General features: G+C 26.8%; 1 protein-coding gene across 6 annotated transcripts in view; it reads left to right on the top strand.

Moving 5' to 3' along the window:
• Window positions 1–16,180, top strand: part of LOC117168125 (tensin-3) — a 639,780-nt gene that overhangs the window by 371,161 nt on the left and 252,439 nt on the right. The gene's annotated exons all lie outside the window — the stretch shown is intronic.

The following is a 16,180-nucleotide window of genomic DNA, read 5'->3' as shown; positions in this document are numbered from 1 at the left end:
TTTAAGAGGGTTTTTAAAGAAAATAAATTTTTATTGAAACTATTATTATTTAGTCTATAAATTATTCAAATTTTGATTTCAAATTAATTTTATACCAAATTAATAGAAAAAAACAACTTTTTTGGAAAAAAATGTATTCTTTTTAGTTTTAAAATTTGTAAAATAGTCGCAAATTTTATTATTTTGTTTCAAATTCAATTAATTTGGTGCAAATTCGTTTTTTTAGAGCATTTATCTCTGTTGGTAAAAATTTGTCTTGTTCTTAAAAATTCAACTTTTTAGTTAAATATTGAACTGTTTTAGTAAAGGGTTCAAATATATTTTTCGCTGTGAAACACTTTTTAACTGTAAATTTAAGTAATCCACTTTTGTTTGACAATTTAACTATTCGGTTGAAAATTGGAATATTTTGCTGAAAATTCTATTGTTTTTGGTTGATAATAAGTTTTTGATATGAAAACTTGACTATTTAATTTTTTATTTTTTTACAGTTAAAAAATTAAATATTCGGTTGAAAATTCAAGTAGTTTTTTCATAAATTCATTTTTTTGTGAATAAAATAATCTCCATGGTTCAAAAATCATCTTTATCGTTGTAAAGTTCTTCCAATTTCTTGAAATTTTTACTTTTTGGTTGAAAATAAATTTGTTATTATCGTTTGAAAAAATTTTTTAACTAAAAATACAACTATTCCACTTTTTGTTACAAGTTTTTTGGTTGTTAAAGATTTTACTATTTTGTTTAAAATTCATCTTTTTGGTTGTTCAACTTTTTTTTAACTATAAACTTAACTATTCAGTTTTTGGTTGAAAATTTATTTAAAATTTATCTTTTTAGGTAGAAAATAATCTTCCTGTTTAAAAATTCATCTTCTGGTTGAAAATTATTTCATTTTGTTTAAAATTTGTTTGTTTTTTTGTTGTTATGAAATTAAGCTTGCGGGTTTTAAAATCAACCCCTGTTGGTATAAATTATTATCTTTCTCTGTTAATAATTTAAATTTTGATTAAAAGATTGATGTGTTTTAGTTGAGAATTTAACTATTTTGCTAAAAATTCATGCATTTTATTGTGAATTCCTAATTTTTGGTATCAAATTAATTTTATTGTTAGAAACTTGAACTATTTTGTTCAAAATTCTAAATTCTGTTTTTCTTTGTTTGAAAATTATACTCGAAATTGGATTTAAGCGGAGTGTTGGTTCTGACCTTCGGCGAAAATCCAGGCTCTCCGAACGTATAAATCAGGACCGTGTGAATACTTTACTTCTTAGAATGAAAATGTATGTATTCCATTTTTTGTTAGAAATCCATTAGTTATGGTGGAGAATTGAACTATTTGGTTGAAAATTTGTTATTATTTCCGATTGTTAATTAGTTATTTTAACTGAAAATTTGACTATTTCACTTTTGGTTGACAATCTTTTTTGGCTCCAGTCTACTATTTATTGATTGAAAAATCAACTATTCGTTTAAAATTTTTTCTAGTTGGTTGAAACTGCAATATTTTTACTCAAAATATTAGGAATTTAAAAGGTACTACTGGATGTTGTTGGAAAGAATTTTTGTGAAAAATCTGACTTTTTTCTAGATTAACGACCATAACTGTCTCTTAGAACTTTAATATGAAGGCAAGAATTTGTTGAATGAATCTACGAGTATTCTTTAACTAGATGCACGCCTTATGCGTATCAGTGCACGACGAAACCAAACCCACGTCTTCGAGAGATTAATGGGTTGGAATAAAATCTATTTATATGCCAAAGATGTGAAATGTCTGTTCATATTTTGATGCTTACTATCGGTTTAATAAATCGTGACCCCTCAATAAATGATTCAATAACTCAATAAAAAAATCGTTTTAAAAAGAAAAACATCTTCTCAATCCTCATTGAGACGTTTATTAAGTCGCTTAAGTCTCCCCCTCCCTTACTTTTCCCCTCCTTTTCCTCCTACTTTCCCGTTTTCTACCCTACTTCACCTCTCCTCACTTCACCATTGCTCACTTACGTTTTTCCTTCTCTACTTTCATCTCTCCTCATTTCCTAAACTAACAGTCCCTTAGCTATCACTCACCTTCCCCTACTTCCCTTCCCCAGCGATAACTTTCCCTCCTTTACTAATCCGCACTACCAAACTTGCCCACCCTTATCATTCCTTATCATCCACCCGAACTTTCAATAATTTTTCTTACTTGCGCTTCTTAATTTCTCTTTACATCCTCTACTTACCCTTCCTTTATTGTCCCTACTTTCTTTGCTAATTTCCCCGAACACCTCTTTCTTTCCAATAGATTATTTCACCTCATTTCTCCTACTTGTCCTCCTCTAATTACTCCTTACTTCTCCTATTCGCTCTCTCCTCATTATTCCTCATTTGCCCTACTCGACCTGTCCTCCTTACCCTTCACCTCCCCTAATAACCCTTGCATTCACAACTTCCCTTCTTTCATTTCTCCGCACTTTTTCTACTTCCTCTCACCTCATGATTCCTCAGTTCTTCAACTTCCCCTACTATCCTTACTTCAGCACCAATCATTACCTCTCACTTTCCCTGATTCCCTTCACTTTCCCGTCATCCATTTCCCTTATTTTTCCTTACTTCTGCTAATTTTTGTCATCTAATTTTCCCTCCTACGGAAAAAGTTCGACAGACGGACATCATATCAAAAGATTTACACATTTTTAAATTTTTAGAAAAGTACGCATAAATAGAAGGTGAATTTACAGTCAAATCTACGAATTTTTGAGCATAAAAGGAATTAGCGTTAACCAAAAACCAAGCAGCAGAAATTTCTACAATAAAGTTCTTTTTTAACCAAAAAATGTGGCTTTTATAACAAATTTAATTAATTTTCATGAAAAAATAAGTTCTTAACGAAAAATATATTAGTTAATATTTTGGACAAAAATTAATTTAATTTCAAATAAAAAAACATTTGAATTTTACCAAAAAAGCCGTATGTTTAACAAAATATATGAATTTTTAACGAAATAGTTAAATTTTCAGTTGAAAAAATTAACTAAAAAGAAATATTATGGTTTTTACCCAATTAAATGTATTAAATAATTTTATGTTAATTTTTTTTTGTCTACTGGTCTGAAATAAAGATTTTTTCAATATTGATATTTAGTTTTAAAATGTTAAAAAAAAATTCTCTCAATCTCCGCTGGGATTCGAACCCGTGCCTTTCAGATTACCGGTCTGATGCTCTTACCCATTAGGCTACTGAGAAACGAAATTAATTTCTTCAGAACCCCACAAAAAATAAAAACCAATATCCAAAAAATATATTTATTTTTTAAAACTAGTAGACAAAAACATAAAATTAGTTAAACAAAGTATTTTAACTTTCAACGAAGCAGTTACATTTTCAACCAATAATGTGAACTTTTGAAGTACTATCTTTAGTGAAAAGATTAATTTTTAACAACAAGCGAAAAACACTTTTCAACAAATTGATTAAAATTTTCAACCAAAGAGATGAATCTTCAAAACCAAAAAATAAATTTTTAACAAAATAGTTCTAGTTTTAGCCTAGTCATTGAATTTTCAACCAAAAAATATGAATTATTTACGAAAAATATAATTGTATATATTTAAACCAAAAATATATTTTTTTTTGTTTCAATTCAAAACAGTTTAATTTAACGAAAAACGGTGAATTTTCAACAATTTAGACAGTTCAATTTTAACTAAAAAATTAATCTTTAACCTACAAAAATTTAATTTCCAATAAATTAGCGAAAAACTTTAATTAAAGAGCGGAATCTGAAATAGTGGAATTTTGAAGAAAATAATATAATTTTCAACCCACTAGAGGAATTTGTAACCAAAAGAGATGGATTATAAACCAAACATATTACACTAGACTTTTTTCCAAAAAGAATGAACTTTTAGCAAAAAATAGTTGGATTTTTTAAATTTGGTTCTGCTAATTTAATTTGCATTCGAGTTAGTTTTCGTGAAAAAAATCAAATCACTGGAAAAAACAGTTCTTCTGTGATTTTAAGATTAAAACTAATATTACTGATAACATTTTAGATGAAAAATATTATCTATGCTGAAAAAATTTCAAAACCTGCAAAAAAACTTTATTTTAACCATGTTTCTTGCACTTAAGTTTTTTCCTAACATTACCGAATTTCTTTCTTAAAAAAATAAACTATAATTTAACCCTTAAACGGCCAAAACGCCACTACCGGGACACCGCTTTTCAACGGCCAATAACTAAGACTATTCGACACTAGAAAAAATTGAGACACATATATTTTTATTACTTAATATCTCCTCTTACCGACGGTGCCAATGAAATTCCTCAAACAATTTATTTATTATCCCAAAATGCAGTTTAAACAAAAAAAACGTGATTTTTCGTGCCTATTTTTTTTTGTGAACCATTTTCCAAAGCTTTTCGAGTCTGTAATTAACCTGGAATCTCACTAGCCGGTGGAATAAATGTCTAAACTTTGAGAATTCATGGTTCAAAGATCGATTTTTCGTTTTAGTATTTTCAAAATGGCGTCTTAATGGTAAAATTTTTGTGAAAACATTCATGAATTTTTTTACAATAAACGATGCGCTTTTCGGAAAAATCATCAAGAATAAAAAGTTCTTGTAATCAACCAAGGAATACGCCTGAATTTTTCCGGAGCGCTTTGAGCAAAATTTTGGATTTTGCATATGAACAATTTTTTCAAAATTTTGCTCAAAGCGCTCCGGAAAAATTCAGGCGTATTCCTCGGCTGATTACAAGAACTTTTTATTGTTGATGATTTTTCCGAAAAGCGCATCGTTTATTGTAAAAAAATTCATGAATGTTTTCACAAAAATTTTGCCATTAAGACGCCATTTTGAAAATACTAAAACGAAAAATCGATCTTTGAACCATGGATTCTCAAAGTTTAGACATTTATTCCACCCGTTAGTGAGATTCCAGGTTAATTACAGACTCGAAAAGCTTTGGAAAATGGTTCACAAGAAAAAATAGGCACGAAAAATCACGTTTTTTTTTGTTTAAACTGCATTTTGGGATAATAAGAAAATTTTTTTGAGAAATTTCATTGGCACCGCGGAAATAGGAGATCTTAAGCAATAAAAATATATGTGTCTCAATTTTTTCTAGTGTCGAATAGTCTTAGTTATTGGCCGTTGAAAAGCAGTGTACCGGTAGTGGCGTTTTGGCCGTTTAAGGGTTAATAAAATTGATCCATTTTTTTAAAATTTGTAGAAAACAACAGGAAGAAAAAATTCGATTAGAAACTCTATTGTTTAAATAATTACGTTTTGTCACTTTTAATCTTGTTTAACAAAATTAAATCCTGTTTCTCTATTATTTTATTTTATATGTTTTAAATTATTTTTTCTATTTATTTATGTCTAATTAAATAAGTAAATAAGTTTTTGTTATTTATCTTGTACAATTTTATGAAGAGACACTGGAATATGCAAGAGATTAATAAATTTCATCAACCTTGATTGATTATAATTTTTTACACCATTGGGAAAACGGACGACCGCACGTCGTCCGCACAGATAATAATATAATATACAGATAATAATATGGCAGCTTGTCAGGGGGAGGAGGTACCTACAAGTCAGACCATGGGGCGTTCTAGAAATGATTAAAATAAACTAAAGACCGTGCGGTCTATAGACCGCACGGCCATACCTTATTTTAATAATTTATTTTAAAAATGGGGTAAGAAGGCAACAAAGGAAAGCGCCTAATTCTCTATTGTACATTTTACTTCTGCCTCTTAAAATGAGGATTGACAACCAGTTTTTTTTTCAACCGATTTTTGTCGGTAAATTCTTTCAAGAATTTGCCGTGGGACCAGGATTTATGATTCCGATAGTAAATGAATGAGAACCGGTAGCTGAAGCCGAGATCGCAAAAGCCATGTGCAACCCAACCGGCTGATTCTGATCTGTCTTTCGCGGCCCACGCGGTTCGTGATCGAATTAAGAAATATCTTATCCAGCTTCCTATATGCATCTGCATGCAAAGAACCGGATGCCAGTTTCCTTTCGCAAGGAATGCTTCGACATTTCTGATCCTGATTCAAATTATTATTTCCCCCCACCACCCAACTCATGTTTTCCATTCCACATAAACCTACTCCTGATCCACTATGCCCATATATTTGCATAATCATCATCATGGGTATAGCATACACTTATCGTTTAATTCGTTCTGAATGGTCGTACCAACCACTTTATACCCGACCGGGAATAACTCAATCAAATCAGCCGAGTATCTAATCCTGCTGAATTCCAGGAGATCTCATTCACGAGTCTGCAACCAGAGAAATTATGCTAAAAGGCCTAGAATGCAAATTCTAATGGATAGCATCGATGAGAAGAAAGTTGGATTGTATAGCAATAGGAGGAATGCTTTTCCCAAGAAAGATTTCAAGTAGTCAATATTGTTTTTTTCAGAGGAATAGTCTTCAACAATTAAAATTTTACGAAACACATTTGTAAAATTATAACAAAAGTGTTGCATTTTCCGTTTCAAAATTTATTTCCAACAAAAAAAATCGAATTTTCAAGCAAAGAGTCTATTTTTCAGTTTGGAAATTAATATTTATTAAAATAAGACACAAATTTTCAACCAAAATGATAATGTTTCAACTAAAAGTTTGAACCTTAAACCAGAAAACGGATTTTAAAGAAAGTGGTTCAATTTTTAAGCAGAATTTTGAATCTATTACCGGAAAAAATTATTGTCAAAAAATAAGAAACAAAAGCATTAGAAAAAAAATTAATCAAAAAGATTAAATTTTCACAAAATAGTTGAATTCCCAGTTTAGAAAATTAATTTTTATCAAAATTAAAAACCAATTTCCAAACAAACAGCAGGATTTTCAACTAGAATATTAAGTCTCAAATCAAAACAATTAATTTTTAACCAAGCAGTTCAACTTTTAACCAAATAGTTTTTTTTTGGTTTAAAAATTAATTTTCATCAGAATAAAAAATAATTTTCCAATCAAAATGATAAACTTTCGACTAAAATTTTGAATCTTTCGCCAGATAATTAATTTACATAAAAAATGGTTCAATTTTCAACTAGAATTTTTAATCTTTCACACAAGAAATTAATTTAAAAAGAAGCAGTACAACTTTAAGTCAAATAGTTCAATTTTTACTTTTAAAAAGGAATTCATAACTGGAATTCAACTGCTGGAAACTTTCAATCGAAGAATGTGATTTCTCAACCCATAAGATAAAATTTTCAGAAAATAGTTGAATTTGCAGCTTGAAAAATTAATTTTTATTAAAATAAAAAACAGTTTCTGACCAAATAGAAGGATTTTCAACTAAAATTTTTAATCTTTGACTAGAAAATTAATTTTAAACAAAGTGGTTCAATATTCAACCAAGATGTTGAATTTTCAACCAAAACAGATATTTTTGTTTTGTTTTAAGAAAAAAGCCTTTAAATAAAGACTCCTAAGTCTGAATTAAGAGAATTCAGTAAGAAAATCGAACTATTTTTCATTCAAAGTTAATTTTTTCAAATAGAAAATTCAACTTTTAAATTTTTCATTGCGAATATACCTTTTTGATTGGAAATTTATTTTCTGTTACATTTTTTGCTTTTTGTCACAAATTAATTTTATTTCACTATTCTATTAGTGGTAGAAAATTGCTAATTTTTAATTAAAAATTCATCTATTTGGTTGGGATTTAACAAATTAAAATTTACTGTTCTATTGGTCGAAATTTGATTGTCTTTAGTTACAAATTTAACTAATTATATGAAAAAGTATCACTTATTTTGTTGCAAATTCGTTTTTCCGCAGATAATTATTCTTCTTCGTTAAAAATTCAACTTCTTGGTTTAGAGTGGAACTTCTTTGTCAAAAATTGATTTTAATAGCTAAAGATATATTTTTTCGTTAAAAAATTAAATTATTTTGTTGCAAATTGATTTATTTTTGTTGTTAAAAAGTGAACTGTTTTCTAAAGAATTCGCCTTTTTTGAAATCAACAATTTGTTGCAAATTATTTTTCTCACTTGACTGTAAAATTCCTGTTAAAAATTTAACTTTTGTGTAGAAAAATGATCTTTTTTGGTTTGAAAATTAATTCAGTTTGGTTAAGGATTCAAGTATTTTGTTGGAAACTCGTATTTTTTTGGTGAAAATTTCAACTTTTATTTATTTTTTGTCAATTATTATTTTTTGGTACAAAAAAATCTTGGTTCAAATTCCATTTCCCCTGGCTTTAAATTGAATTGTTTACAAAGAAATTTCCCTTCTTAGCTTAATGATTTAATTATTTGGTTGTTAGTGGTTCAAATTAATCCATTTCGTTTAAAAATTTGACCATTTGATTCAAAATTCGTCTCTTTGCTTGAAACATCAACTATTTGGTTTTGAATGCAACCGCTTGGTTATATTCTTCTTTTCGGGTTCAAAAGTCTAGTGTTTTTCAAAAAATTCGACTCTATCATGAACGCTTAAATCCTTCGTTGTTAATTTAGTTCTTTGGGTGAAAAACTAATCTTTCTAGTTAATGCTAATTCATATTGACGAGGTCAGAATTTAATTGGAAGATGTTGGATTTTATATGGTATACTGTTCCAATCCGCAAAAAAACATTTGTATAGTTTATTTGTTTCATTTTTGTATCTTTTTCCAATTATGCTGTGAGATAAGCTAATGTTAATTGATATTTTCCAAGTTAGAATTTAATTAAAAGATTTTTGATTTTGTTGGTACACTGGTCCAAATCCTTTAAAGAAACTCATCTGTATCTTTGGTTCGGTTCATTGCTGTACCTTTTTCCATTTCCAATAAAAAAAAACCAGTTGTAAAGTTGATTTGTTCCGTTGTTGTATTTTCTTCCAACCATATTGTATAACTATTACATGTTATTGATATTATCCAGGTAAGAATTGAATTAGAAGATGTTGGATTTTGTCAGTTAACTGGTTTTAATCCTTTAAAGGAACCCATTTGTATTATTGGTTTGTTCCATTGTTGTACCTTCTTCTAACCATGCTGTATGATTAGCTGATGTTAATTGATGTTTAACGGATCAGAATTTAATTAGAAGATGTTGGATTTTATTAGTATTCTGGTCCAATCCTAAAAAATCCATTTGTATAGTTGGTATGTTCTATTGTTGTATCTTCTTCCAACCATGTCGTATGATTAGGTGATGTTCATTGATATTGTCCAAGTCAGAATTTAATTAGAAGATTTTGAATTTTATCGGTATACTGGTCCAAATCCTTGAAAGAAACTCATCTGTATATTTGGTTTGTTTTATTGCTGTACCTTCTTCCAATTGCAATCCTTTGTAAGAACCCATCTGCATAGTTGGTTTGTTCTATTTTTTTATGTTCTTCCAACCATGTTGTATGATTCGCCGATGTTGTTGATATTGCCCAGGTAAAAATTAAATTAGAAAATGCTGGATCTTGTTGGTAAACTGGTTCAAACCCTTTAAAATAAACCATTTATATAGTTTATTTGTACCATTGTTGTATCTTCTTTCAATCATCTTGTATGATTAGTTGCTGTTAATTGATATTGGCCAAGTCAGAATTTAATTAAAAGATTTTGGATTTTGTTGGTATGTTGGTCCAAATCCTTTAAAGAAACTCATCTGTATCTTTGGTTTGTTTCATTGCTGTATCTTCTTTCAACCATATTGTATGATTAGCTGCTGTTAATTGATATTGTCCAAGTCAGAATTTAATTAGAAAATGTTGGATTTTATTCGTACATTGACCAAGCTCTTTAAAGAAACACATATGTATAGTTGGTTTGTTTCTTTGTTGTACTTTTTTCCAATTCCAATCCTATGTAAGAGCCCATCTGTATAGTGGGTTTATTTCATTATTATATCTTCTTCAAACCATGTTCTTTAATTAGCTGATGTTAATTAATATTAGCTTTGTTAGAATTGAATTTAAGGTGTTGGATTTTGTTGGCAAACTGGTCCCAATCCTTTAAAGGATCCCATTTTTAGAGTTGGTTTTTTTCCATCATTGCACCTTCTTCCAACACTGTTGTATGATTACCTGCTGTTATTGATATTAACCAGGTAATAATCTAATTAAAAGATGTTGGATTTTGCTGGTATTCTGGTCCAATCCTTAAAAAAGACCCTTTTGTATAGTTGGTTTGTTCCATTGTTGTATCATTTTCCAACCATGTTGTATGAATAGCTGTTGTTAATTGGTATTGTTTAAGCCAGAATTTAAATAGAAGATTCTGGATTTTGTTGGAATACTAATCTAAATCATTTAAAGAAACTCATCTGTATAGTTGGTTTGTCTTATTGTTGTAACTTGTTCCAATTTCAATCTTTTGTGAGAATCCATCTTAATAGCTGTTTTGTTCCATTGTAGTATCTTCTTCCAACCATGTTGTATAATTCGCTGATGTTCTTGATATTGACCAGGTAAGAATTGAATTAGGAGATGTTCGATTTTGTTGGTAAACTGGTTTAAATCATTTATAGGAACCCATTGGTATAGTTGGCTTATTTCATTATTGTAGAAATACTTGCAAACATGGTATATGATTAGTTGATGTTAATTTGGTTGTTAATTAATTTTGACTAAAGTATAATGTAATTAGAAGATGTTGAAATTTGTTGGTATACTGATCCAACTGTATATTCTAAAATCCAACATCTGCCCATAAAATCCTTACCTGGTCAACATCCTTCACAGTTCTTGCAACGGATTTTAATTGGACCAGTACATTACCAAAATCCAAAACCTTCTAAATAATTTTCTTTACTTAAATCTTCAACTATTTTCGTAGAAATGCAATATATTTCTATTAAAAATCATAGAAATTGGCTTTTCATATCGAATTCAATATGCTACCTAGATTAAATTTATTTAAAAGCATTATTCTTCTATTATCGTAAAAATTCGAAAAAGCGTGACCTAGTTTTTAAACGGCCTCCTTTTATAGAATCATTCTTTGTGTGTCCTGTTTTTGAATAGGATAACATTATGCTATTATTTTCAATTTACGATAAATTATTAATTTTAGATTGTTATTTAGGCCCAGTCAGTAATCACTTTCGTTCGTCATGATTAAGAGCCAGAGTCACCAGTTAAAAACGTATGAGAATACGAACGGTCCCGCTGAAAGACGTAATTATTCTCACTTATGACGTTAATTGTTATTACGGCAGTATGTTGCGTAACTGTAATTAGCACACTGAGACCAGAGCATTGCACATGTGTAGTGCACGCAAACCATCCTTTCAATAACCTAGCTCTACATTCAGAAAAATGTTTGCTTAAATCCAACAATTTATTTATTTGATATAGTGTCAAACAATCATTTTATTCATTAGAATATCTAATTGGTTGATTGAAACAAATCTTTGTTTCATTTAAACAATACTTATTTGACTCAAACTCACCATTGTTTAATTCCAGCACACTATTGTTTAACTCCAACAAGTTTCTATTTAAATAGTTTTTTTTAGCTTTGATACAGGGTTAAACAAATGTTTTCTTTTTTAAATTTAAATGAACATTTGTTTTTTCCCAGAACAAGGGTTGGCTCACAAGACAAATTTGCTTGATAATCATTAAATCGTGTTGATTAATCGTAGCAAATAGTTTTGTTTATCTAAGAAAATTTTTGTCTTATACCAAGCAAATATTTTGCTTGGTATAAGACAATATTTTAGTTAATTTAAATAAAACTTTTAGTTTATCTAACCATGAAGAACCCAGCACAATTAACTTCGTAAATGGCTTACTATGGAATTTTCATCTTGTTTGTACTGCTTAGTAGTTTATTGAAATACTAAATAATACAAGACAAAAAAATACCAAGACAATTGCAAAATACATTCTGCAGTGTCCTTTCTGTATTTGATTCAAAAAATTGTTCTGTTATTTTATCAAAAATTTAATTACGCAATCCTGAACTGTTAACCTTCCTTTGAACAAACTAGGTAAAACTTAGAAAATTTTTTGAATGAAATCGTTTCTTTGATTAAGGTCAAACAGATATTTAATTGATTGAAACAAATATTTCTTTTGTTCAAACATTCAAATATTTTATTTTTAACAAACAAATTATAGTTTGAATATATTATAGTATCAACAAATTTTTATTTAATTTAAATATCTTTCTGCGCCTAGGAAAAGATTTATTTATATCATCCCTTGAATATAGTTATTATATGCCTAACAAAATATTTTTTTGGCGCAAAAAATTTCATTTATTATAACTTGGTTGATAATCATTTTAGAATATGTTCTGGTTGATCCTATCAAATATTTTTCTATCATTACGCAATCTTTAATAGTCACACATAACTGGAAAAAATATGGAAATGACTGGGAATTTAATTAAAAATCGGGAATTTACTTCTGATCGCAATAAAATTCAAGTTTTCATTATGTTAAAAATTTTGGTAAATTTAGAAAAGTAATTTATATTTTATATACGGTGGATAATTTTTTAAACTACCTCAGCTCAATCTAATTAAACCATAATTTATTATTTAGTTTGTATTTATTTATTTGAAAATTAAACTAGTTGTTTGAAAATTTCTGAAAAATTAACTTTTTTTGTAGAAAATTAATCTTTATGGTTGAAAATTCAACTTGTTGGGACAAAATTCAACAATTCCAATTGAAAATTCATCATTTTAATTAAAAATTCATCAATTTAGTTAAAAATCAATTTTTGTTATGGAAAATTATCTTTTTCTTTGCAAGTTAATCTTTGTTAACAGTTATTATTATTTTCAAACTCTACATATTAATTAAAAATTCATTTGTTAAATTAAAATACGAGCTATTTGATTGAAAGCTTGTTTTTTATTTGGATGAAAAGGCATTTTTTCGTCTGAAAATAATATATTTTTTTTATTATTTTGTTTTTTAAATTGAAAATGTAACTATTGTTTCAGTTGAATATTCCATAAGTTTAGATGAAACTTCATCTCTTTGGTTAAATATTCATATTTTTACTAAAAATCTAATTATTTAATTTTTAGTTGTAAAAAGGATCTTTTTCAGTAAAAAATTAAAATTTTATGGTAGAAATAAATCTTCTCGTTTAAAAATCCATCTTTCTGGTTAAAAATTCAACTATTATAGTTACAAATTCATAATTTTGGTTGAAAATTCATTTCTGGTTTAAAGTTTAACTATTCCAGTTAAAGATTTACAATTTCAATTAAAAATTTACTACTTTGCTTGAAAATGTAACTATTTTTTTGAAAGGTAGTTTTTTATTGAAAGTTAGTTTTTTTTGTCGAAAGTGATTTTTTAAACTAAAAATTTAACTTTTATAATTTTATTTTTTATACTTTCAGTTGGAACTTCTTCTGTTTGATTGAATACGAAATTTTCGAACTTAAAATTTAGTTATTTAAGTTTTGATTGACAATTTATCTTTTTAGTGAAAATAATTTTTTTAAATTGAACTATTTCAGATAAATATTTATTGTTTTATTTTAAAACTTTTATGTTTGGTTTAAAATTAATTTGTTTGAATAAAAATATTACTATTTCATTTTCGGTTAAAAATAATGATTCTTTTAGTTCAAAATTCAACTACGTGGTTGATAATTTATCTACGTTCAATAAAAGTTCAAATATTTCGTTAAAAATTCATGTATTTTATTGTAAAATTGTATTTTTCAGTAGAAAATTATTCTTTTAATTTCCAAATTAATCTTTTTGTTTAAAAATTCATCTTTTTGTTTGAAAATTCAAGTGTTCCATTCAAATATTCAATATTTTAGTTGAAAGTTCATCTACTTGGTTTACCATTTAACTATTCCAGATAAAGATTCATAGTTTTCTATGGAAAATATCACTTTGGGTGAAAATTGAATTATGTTTTTGAAAATCCATTTTTGGACTTTAGCTTTTTCAACTAAAAATTTATTCATTCAATTTTTAGTTGAAAATTTATCTTTTCTAGTTTTAGCTAAAAATATAACTATTATTCAAGTTGAATGTTCCATAATTTTAGTAAAAATTTAGCTTTTTGTTTGAACATTCATTTTTCAACTTCAAATTTAGTAAATCAATTTTTTGTTAAAAAAATATCTTTTTTACTTGAAAATTCGTTTTCTTTTGGTAGAAATTAATCCTTTTGGTTAAAAATTCAATTATGATCAATCTTTGCTAACGTTTTTACAGGTTATAAGACGATACGTATCTTACCTATTTATCAAAAAAAATGTTGGCTGTGTTATGACAATTTAAATTGAAAAAATTAAAACGGTCCAATTTCGAAGATCATTGGTAAATTTTTAAAAGTTCAAAAGAGGTAAAATGGTGGTTTTTAACGCCGCAGGGAATGAAAATTTTCAAAGAAATAAAATTATTTTTCTAAAAAAGTTATAAAAAACTGTCTCTTGACTTTTTTCTGTCTCGCGTTATTTTCGATATTTTTAGAAAATAATAAGTTTAATCAGTTTAATTGTCTTTTTTTAACGTGTTAAAGGTCAATTAAAATTGTTACGTTCAAAGTTTAAATTTAGTCGTCTGAAACTGCAAATGATGTTTCATTTTTAAAAAATTAAGAGAACATTCGGTCTAATTACAAAAAAAAAAAAGAAAAAAGTTGATGAATAAATAAAAATAAACTAATTATTAATTTAGAAAAATTCGACTGTGTTTTAGAGATATATAAAGCGTTTGAGATGACTGAAAAATAATTTAAAACCTGAAAGGATTTACATTTTATTTTTATATTTTTGAAGATTTTACACAAAAAATGTATAAGGTTTTTAAGTACTTTAAAAGGCTTCAAATGGTTCAAACAAATTCGTAAGATTTTAGAAAAAAATTAAAAATGATCTTTTATTCTGAATAATTAGCTTCAAATGAATATTTTTTAAATTTGAAAGGACTTTCAAAATTGTCAAAAAAGAATCTGTAAGATTTGAAGACAATATTTTTAACTTTGAAGGATTTTTAGATAATTTTTGAATACTTTTCATAAATATTTAGAAGTGTTTGGAAAGATTTTAGAAATAATTTGAAATTTGAACTTATTTCACAAAGGTTCAAGCCAAATGCAGAGTTCACAAATTTTGTTAAGCGTTTTAAGGACTTTAAAAGGTTTAAAGATAATACACCAATTTTCTTAAGATACCTGGGAAAAATTTTAAATCTTTTTTTAATATTTAAAAAAGATTTTAATACCTATTGTTTTGAATACCTATATAATTTGAAGTAAAATATTTCATTTTTAACAAAAAGAAGAATTTTTAACCAAATAGTTCATTTTTTAATCAAACAGATGAATTTTCAAACGAAAAGATTAATTTTTTACAAAATACACGATTTTTCTACAAAATAGATAAATTTTTACCGAAACAAAATTAATTGTAAACCAAAAACACTCATTTTTAGCAAAATATTAAAATTTTCAACCACTAAGATGAGTTTTGAACTAAAATGATTGATCTTAAACCAAAAATTTAATTTTAACGAAAAAGTTTATTCATTTTCTACCAAGCAGCTGAACTTTCATTCAAAAAGAGAATTTCTAAAAAAACTTAAATCTTAAGTCAAAACGGATGGGTTTTCAACAAAAAAATGAATTTTTAATAAAAAATGAAATAGTTAAATTTTAAATAACTGAGGTGGATTTTCAAAGAAAATAGTGAATCTCCATCAAAATTTAAAATAAAAACAATTAAATTTAATACGAATATAAAATTTTTTTAAAAATTGATACCTCGTCGAAAACTAATTAATTTCTTAAGCCATTTTTAATTACTTAGGATAAAATTTTAATCAAGAAAGGTTTTTTTTAAATATTCAATGAAATATTGGAATCCTCAATCAAAAAAGATTAATTTTGAATTTTAAAGTTTCATTTTCAACCAAAGAGGGTGATTTTTTAATAATATTGTTGAATTCTCACAAAATTAATTCTTTTTTTTTTGACCAAATAGTAACATTTGTATACAAAAGAGATTAATTCTCAACCAAAAATAGAAATTGAAAGATTTTTATTTTCAACTAAGAAAGATTTTCCCGTCATAAAAGAAAATAAATTTAACCAAATTGTTTAACTGTTAAGCCAAAAAAAAAAAGAATTTTATACGAAAAAGTTGAATTTATAACAAAACAGTTTGGTTTTAACTATATTGTTTAATTTCAAAATCCAATCAAATTGTTGAATTTTTCAAGCTAACAAGAAGATT

The sequence above is a fragment of the Belonocnema kinseyi genome, chromosome 2 (assembly GCF_010883055.1).
Source record: "Belonocnema kinseyi isolate 2016_QV_RU_SX_M_011 chromosome 2, B_treatae_v1, whole genome shotgun sequence".
Lineage (NCBI taxonomy): Eukaryota > Metazoa > Arthropoda > Insecta > Hymenoptera > Cynipidae > Belonocnema > Belonocnema kinseyi.
The sequence above is the reverse complement of the archived record's forward strand: the minus strand, read 5'-3'. Positions and strand labels throughout refer to the sequence as shown.